Here is an 8,586-nt window from a genome sequence, read left to right on the forward strand (position 1 = left end):
CCGATACACTGGTGCACTCGTTGAATGAAAGAATTATTTACTGCTTCAAGTGTTGCCTGCTGAAGAGAATTACAAGCAAGCGCGATACGTTCCTGCATGTCCTCTGGAGCTGTTGAAATATCACAACAGATAATGTCTTTAATGCATCCCCAAAGAAAAAAGTCCAGTCGATCTAAATCAGGAGACCCAGCAGGCCAAGTAACTGTTCCTCCTCGGCCAATCCATCTGGCAGGATACCTTCGGTTCAGAACACGACGTGCACGCAAGGAATTATGTGCTGGACATCCATCGTGTCGATAACACATAAGCATTCTGGTTCTTAGCGGCACTACATCCAGAAGAGGAGAACGAATTCGTGTGAGGAAGTTGGTATACGCTGTGCCGTTTAGACTACCATTTATGAAATAAGGGCCAATAATTTCAGTACCTAGCATCGCACACCAGATGTTAACTCTCCATTGACGCTGATGCTCCACCTGTCTAAGACATCGTGGGTTGTTGCTGGACCAATAAAGCGTGTTCCTTGTATTTACCTGGTCTTTGTTTGAGAAGGACCATTCATCGGCAAATAAAACATTGTAGAGGAAGTTTGGAGTGACGAGGATTTGCTGCTGTGTCCACTGACAGAACTGTACACGATTCTGGAAATCATTCCCATGCAATTCTTGATGTAGGTGTACATGGTAAGGATGGAACCGGTGACGTGTAAGAATACGATGTACATTGGTTTTAGGAATGCCAATCTCGTGTTCAAGCTATCGTGTGCTCACTTGTGGATTCAGAGCCACAGAAGCGAGAGCAGTAACTTAGGCAGCTTCGTCTGTGCGAGTGCTACGACGATTGCGTTGTCGTGGGTTGAAATTTCCCGCTTCCTGAAGTGTCGCAACAAGACGAGAAAACATCCGCCGGGAAAGTGGATTCTTGTCAGGATATCTCTCTCTGTACACTTCCGCTGCCTGCGTGGCTTTTCGCCTACCTTCAACAACAGCAATAAAAGAAACGTTATGTCGATGCAGTTTATAGGAAGGACAACCTTTACTGTATGCCTACTCTACACAACAGTATTTAAAAGGAACAAACTACTGTAACAAATGTACCCTGACAGAAGAAAACAGTATTACAATTACTGTCGTGCTAACTTACATTCCCCACAGATGAGTAGCATTTCTACCTTCTCTTCGTTGGTATGCATTCTACTCACACAGATCTTCAACTTACGATGGTTGATGGAATGACAGGTGTTTATGTTTACATTTGCCCTCTGTCAACGTCAGCAAGTGGATGTGTTCCATTACCCTGAGTACCTGCGCTAAGATCTCGCAACGTCAACGTCAATGTTATGTAATGTAATTAATAACATTGTGTTTCAGTGAATGGTACACTATGATACATTTTTGAATAGGTCTTTACGAGAGTAAATGAAATACCGAATAAAAAATACAAGGTGCCATTTTAAAAAGTCATACTGCTGTCCATATCTTTGTTAAAAAACAAAGCTATAACGAAGGCAATCATGCTGATTGATGTCCTCCTGACGGCTTAAGAACATTTGCTTGAAACATTTTGTAATTTGCATCTGGACAAACAGTTATTTCGGGTGATCGAGATACATGGGACACCCTGCATATGTATCGTAAGTGCATTGCAGGTTAACTCTTGTATATGATTGTATGTTGGCGTTTAAATGATTTTCCTTAAATATATCTTGTTTTGCGGCCCTACTGTCACTTGCTGCAATCACATTTCCTATGAGTGGATAAACTCTGTACGGTTCTATACACTATCTAGGTCTCAAAAGACTGGAGGGATTTCTCCTCTGCATTTTCGGGTATCTATTTTAAATAAGTGTTCTTCTATGATTTGATCTAGGATAACTCCTGAATCTGATTTGTCATTCATGGAAACAAATATACAATTTGTCTGGAATGGTAGGTTAGATTTAATGTTATTATCTTGATTTTTGTTTTGACACACTGTATTTTATACGCATATTAACTTTTTACAATGTACAGTTCACCATACTTCTGAATCGGAAGTTACTCTATTATTAGAGAAATTAACAGTTATGGGATATGTGTATATATATGAGTAAATTAATGATGATCTTGTGCTGATACAAATTGGAAATAAACTGAGGAAGTAGCTGGAATAAAGTGATGTGTAGCGGAGTATGGTTAAACGCAGCACTTTATACTGATGTACAGTTTCCTATATTTGCTAAAATCATAGAAGTGAGAGACACAGAAGTTGCAACGACAAAGGATTTTCCTGAGATGCAATTAAATTTGTTTACTGATGTACATTCACATTTATCTACATCTGCATCTACATCTGCGTGATTACTCTGCTATTCACAATAAAGTGCCTGGCAGAGGGTTCAATGAACCACCTTCAAGCTGTCTCTCTACAATTCCACTCTCGAACGGCACGACAGAAAAACGAGCACTTACATTTTTTTGTGTGCGAGCCCTGATTTCTCTTATTTTATCGTGATGATCATTTCTCCCTATGTAGATGGGTGCCAACAGAATGTTTTCACAACCGGAGGAGAAAGCTAGTGGTGATTGAAATTTCATGAGAAGATCCCTTCGCAACGATAAACACCTGTGTTTTAATGATTGCCACTCCAATTAACGCATCAAGTCTTTGGTACTATCTCCCCTATTTCGCGATAGTACAAAACGAACCGCCCTTCTTTGAACTTTGTCCAAGTCATCCGCCAGTCCCACCTAATGCGAATCCCACACCGCGCAGCAGTACTCCAGAATGGGGCGGACAAGCGTAATGTAAGCGGTCTCTTTAGTAGACCTTTGCACCTTCTAAGTGTTCTGCCATTAAATCGCAGACTTTGGTTTGCTCTACCCACAATATTATCTATGTGATCGTTCCAATTTAGGTTATTTGTAATTGTAATCGCTAAGTATTTAGTTGAATTTACAGCCTTCAGATTTGTGTGACTTATAGCGTAATCGAAATTTAGCTCATTTCTTTTAGTACTCATGCGAATAATTTCACACTTTTCCTTATTCTGGCAACGAGAACACTGATATAGCTGTGATCATTCTGACCATTAAATTACTAAGATGATGTGTTTCCTTTAATCTGTTTGAAATTTTGACATCAAAATCGGTTTGCTAAAGCATCTATTTTATTAAAATGAAATGAATACCCTTACCTGCATAGAGGCGTTGACATACGTCAACGGGGCAGATGGAAATGTGTGCCCCGACCGGGACTCGAACCCGGGATCTCCTGCTTGTATAGCAGATGCTCTATCCATCTGAGCCACCGAGGACACAGAGGACAGCGCGACTGTAGGGATTTATCTCTGGCACGCCTCCCGCGAAACCCACATTCTCAACGTATTGTCCCGCACTACATTCGTAGTGCCCCCGCCCATTATCCTCATTACTCGCGGCGCGTTGCCGATTCCCGTAAGAGTTCGGGCACTGTTTGTGGATTCGAACTTCCGAAAGAACAGATACCGAGTAGTACTTGTTGCATGCGTCACATTTATTCTTATAGATACTAGATCCACTCATCGAGTAAGTTTTACTTGTACTATGTCTAACTACGTTGGTTTCGTCAAACACTTTGCAATTTCGTGCGCTATAATGCCTTCGTATGGAATGGTAGCCTGTTCCTTTTCACTTTTCCTTCTTCTTTAGTTTGCGTAATTTTCATAAGATCGAGGCCACTATTATCCCTGATTTTCTTTTTATGCAAATCCTTGGTTATATCTGTCCTGTAGCTATTATTGAGAGCAGCATCCTGTAAAATTTGTAATTCTTTCTCTATATCCTCGATGTTCAATGGAAGATTGACTGGCAGATGTATCATAGAGTTGAAGTACACCCTTTTGTGGCTAGTTCGCTGCTAAATATGTCATACTGTGGTTAATGGTTACTCACAGTGCACAATTCAGTCATATTTTGCATCTTCGACGTGTACTCATATCCCGCAGTACGAGAACTGGTCTACAATAACAGAAATATATTTTCTTCCACTATGTGTCACATACAGACTAGATATATTTTAACATCTATGTAATGTTTTCATGTGTGTGATGACTTCTTGTTCCTATGCGCGGCACTGTGTGATACTTCCACTTTAGTAGTTTTCAGTTCAACATGCTATTAAGGCGAAATTGTGACGGTGTAAAATAAATGAACAATTAATAGTCAAATGGTGAAATCTCTTTCAAAAAATTGCACGCGACTGTGATCTCACAGGAAGGAAAGATTATTATTCTCCTCACAGTTCTACTTCATTTATATACACTCCTGGAAATGGAAAAAAGAACACATTGACACCGGTGTGTCAGACCCACCATACTTGCTCCGGACACTGCGAGAGGGCTGTACAAGCAATGATCACACGCACGGCACAGCGGACACACCAGGAACCGCGGTGTTGGCCGTCGAATGGCGCTAGCTGCGCAGCATTTGTGCACCGCCGCCGTCAGTGTCAGCCAGTTTGCTGTGGCATACGGAGCTCCATCGCAGTCTATAACACTGGTAGCATGCCGCGACAGCGTGGACGTGAACCGTATGTGCAGTTGACGGACTTTGAGCGAGGGCGTATAGTGGGCATGCGGGAGGCCGGGTGGACGTACCGCTGAATTACTCAACACGTGGGGCGTGAGGTCTCCACAGTACATCGATGTTGTCGCCAGTGGTCGGCGGAAGGTGCACGTGCCCGTCGACCTGGGACCGGACCGCAGCGACGCACGGATGCACGCCAAGACCGTAGGATCCTACGCAGTGCCGTAGGGGACCGCACCGCCACTTCCCAGCAAATTAGGGACACTGTTGCTCCTGGGGTATCGGCGAGGACCATTCTCCATGAAGCTGGGCTACGGTCCCGCACACCGTTAGGCCGTCTTCCGCTCACGCCCCAACATCGTGCAGCCCGCCTCCAGTGGTGTCGCGACAGGTGTGAATGGAGGGACGAATGGAGACGTGTCGTCTTCAGCGATGAGAGTCGCTTCTGCCTTGGTGCCAAAGATGGTCGTATGCGTGTTTGGCGCCGTGCAGGTGAGCGCCACAATCAGGACTGCATACGACCGAGGCACACAGGGCCAACACCCGGCATCATGGTGTGGGGAGCGATCTCCTACACTGGCCGTACACCACTGGTGATCGTCGAGGGGACACTGAATAGTGCACGGTACATCCAAACCGTCATCGAACCCATCATTCTACCATTCCTAGACCGGCAAGGGAACTTGCTGTTCCAACAGGACAATGCACGTCCGCATGTATCCCGTGCCACCCAACGTGCTCTAGGTGTAAGTCAACTACCCTGGCCAGCAAGATCTCCGGATCTGTCCCCCATTGAGCATGTTTGGGACTGGATGAAGCGTCGTCTCACGCGGTCTGCACGTCCAGCACGAACGCTGGTCCAACTGAGGCGCCAGGTGGAAATGGCATGGCAAGCCGTTCCACAGGACTACATCCAGCACCTCTACGATCGTCTCCATGGGAGAATAGCAGCCTGCATTGCTGCGAATGGTGGATATACACTGTACTAGTGCCGACATTGTGCATGCTCTGTTGCCTGTTTCTATGTGCCTGTGGTTCTGTCAGTGTGATCATGTGATGCATCTGACCCCAGGAATGTGTCAATAAAGTTTCCCCTTCCTGGGACAATGAATTCACGGTGTTCTTATTTCAATTTCCAGGAGTGTAGGATACACAATCTTGTGAAATTGAACGAATCTTTCTCAGACGCAGTGTATTTCCTTTCCGCTTTGTTCGTTGTACAATGTTTTATTCTTATTACACAGGACTGTAAGGCCTACTTACAAACTTCCTTCTCTTGTTGAAGTATCTGAACATTCAGAAAAGAGAAACTGCAGCAGATATGTTCCATCAACATGAACCACTTGAAAACGTACTCTGGAACTGCCGAGAATGTGTTGATACGGTACCATCCGACATTCTGAAATTCCGACAGCCCTTAAAATACACTCCTGGAAATGGAAAAAAGAACACATTGACACCGGTGTGTCAGACCCACCATACTTGCTCCGGACACTGCGAGAGGGCTGTACAAGCAATGATCACACACACGGCACAGCGGACACACCAGCAACCGCGGTGTTGGCCGTCGAATGGCGCTAGCTGCGCAGCATTTGTGCACCGCCGCCATCAGTGTCAGCCAGTTTGCCGTGGCATACGGAGCTCCATCGCAGTCTTTAACACTGATAGCATGCCGCGACAGCGTGGACGTGAACCGTATGTGCAGTTGACGGACTTTGAGCGAGGGCGTATAGTGGGCATGCGGGAGGCCGGGTGGACGTACCGCCGAATTGCTCAACACGTGGGGCGTGAGGTCTCCACAGTACATCGATGTTGTCGCCAGTGGTCGGCGGAAGGTGCACGTGCCCGTCGACCTGGGACCGGACCGCAGCGACGCACGGATGCACGCCAAGACCGTAGGATCCTACGCAGTGCCGTAGGGGACCGCACCGCCACTTCCCAGCAAATTAGGAACACTGTTGCTCCTGGGGTATCGGTGAGGACCATTCGCAACCGTCTCCATGAAGCTGGGCTACGGTCCCGCCCACCGTTAGGCCGTCTTCCGCTCACGCCCCAACATCGTGCAGCCCGCCTCCAGTGGTGTCGCGACAGGCGTGAATGGAGGGACGAATGGAGACGTGTCGTCTTCAGCGATGAGAGTCGCTTCTGCCTTGGTGCCAATGATGGTCGTATGCGTGTTTGGCGCCGTGCAGGTCAGCGCCACAATCAGGACTGCATACGACCGAGGCACACAGGGCCAATACCCAGCATCATGGTGTGGGGAGCGATCTCCTACACTGGCCGTACACCACTGGTGATCGTCGAGGGGACACTGAATAGTGCACGGTACATCCAAACCGTCATCGAACCCATCGTTCTACCATTCCTAGACCGGCAAGGGAACTTGCTGTTCCAACAGGACAATGCACGTCCGCATGTATCCCGTGCCACCCAACGTGCTCTAGAAGGTGTAAGTCAACTACCCTGGCCAGCAAGATCTCCGGATCTGTCCCCCATTGAGCATGTTTGGGACTGGATGAAGCGTCGTCTCACGCGGTCTGCACGTCCAGCACGAACGCTGGTCCAACTGAGGCGCCAGGTGGAAATGGCATGGCAAGCCGTTCCACAGGACTACATCCAGCATCTCTACGATCGTCTCCATGGGAGAATAGCAGCCTGCATTGCTGCGAAAGGTGGATATACACTGTACTAGCGCCGACATTGTGCATGCTCTGTTGCCTGTGTCTATGTGCCTGTGGTTCTGTCAGTGTGATCATGTGATGTATCTGACCCCAGGAATGTGTCAATAAAGTTTCCCCTTCCTGGGACAATCAATTCACGGTGTTCTTATTTCAATTTCCAGGAGTGTATCTAAAGGAAGATGTAGCACTGACATAGGGCTGGCGCAAGATGTGATGCAAGAGGTGTGACCTAGTGGTTGGCGCCGCTCGCTGGCGCACTCCGGGTCGCCAGTTCACATGCAACAGCCCACAGTTATTTGTTACTTAGTACTGATCATTTCTGGATGTTTCTTGAACTATAGTATGCTTATAAAGTTTGTATATTCTGGATTATTCGATGTCTGTATAAATAGCAGCTTTCGTGAATATTGGACGTTAGTGTAAATAGCTGCAAACTCAATCGAGGAGAATAGTTCTCTTCGGGCTACACGTTGGTGTTGTAACGAAACGTGCCTTCAGTGCTCAAAATTGCACTTCACTGACGACGCTGATTTCATATTTGAACTTCGTTGGGGTTTCGACGTGATTTCGTTTGCTTGAGACGTCGGGAACTTCAAATCATCTACATAACCCTGGTAGCAATTATGCAGCGTAAAAGCTGTCGCCAACAAGCGAAATACACCAATACATCGTTCCTAACATCCGTGTATTCGTGAGATAGATCGATTCAAAAACCAGTTGCACGTCATGCTTCCTCCAGTGTTTACCGGAGATTTCAGTCAGGATCTCACGAAGTAATGCATGACTGCGACCGACTTGCCAAATACAACATGTGTTCGGAAAATGCGTCCTTTTACTTGGACGCACACAGTGGTTCAAGAAAAACCAAGAGAACCTCAATAGCTGGAACAAATTGCAGGCTACACTCAAGGAAACGTGAAGAGACAATCAACAGTAAGTCCGCTTAGCGAAAAAACAATCGTTGAAGAACAGGGTCGAATGTAAGAACCACACAGTCTTTCACACATAATGTTTTGGCCCTACGTCACGTTATGATTTGAATCTGATAGAAGTCGACAGTATCTCACGATTTAGGAAAGGAGTCACAGGAGACATGTACCAAACCGTTACGGTAAAGGATACCATAACGACAGAGGAATTCATCACATGGTACCCGCGAATCGGGGAAACGCAACAGAAAAAGAGTCGGATGATAAAAGCATTATCGACTGCCGAATGTAACCCCCTAGACAGTTGTAGTTGCTCTTTTACGCAAGATAATAAGAGAATAGGAACTGTGGTGTATGGCAGCCAGAAAAGGCGGACCGAGTACACATGAGACAGCAGCCATGAATATCGACCCGATACCTCAGGAACTGATA

At 46.3% G+C, this 8,586-nt stretch overlaps 1 non-coding gene across 1 annotated transcript; it reads right to left on the reverse strand.

The window, feature by feature from the left end:
• Positions 1–3,221: 3,221 nt before the first annotated feature.
• On the reverse strand, positions 3,222–3,295 carry Trnav-uac (transfer RNA valine (anticodon UAC)). Its single transcript has one exon. It is a non-coding gene; the product is annotated as a tRNA-Val (tRNA).
• Positions 3,296–8,586: the final 5,291 nt, after the last annotated feature.

This window comes from Schistocerca serialis, chromosome 1, assembly GCF_023864345.2.
Source record: "Schistocerca serialis cubense isolate TAMUIC-IGC-003099 chromosome 1, iqSchSeri2.2, whole genome shotgun sequence".
Taxonomy (NCBI): domain Eukaryota; kingdom Metazoa; phylum Arthropoda; class Insecta; order Orthoptera; family Acrididae; genus Schistocerca; species Schistocerca serialis.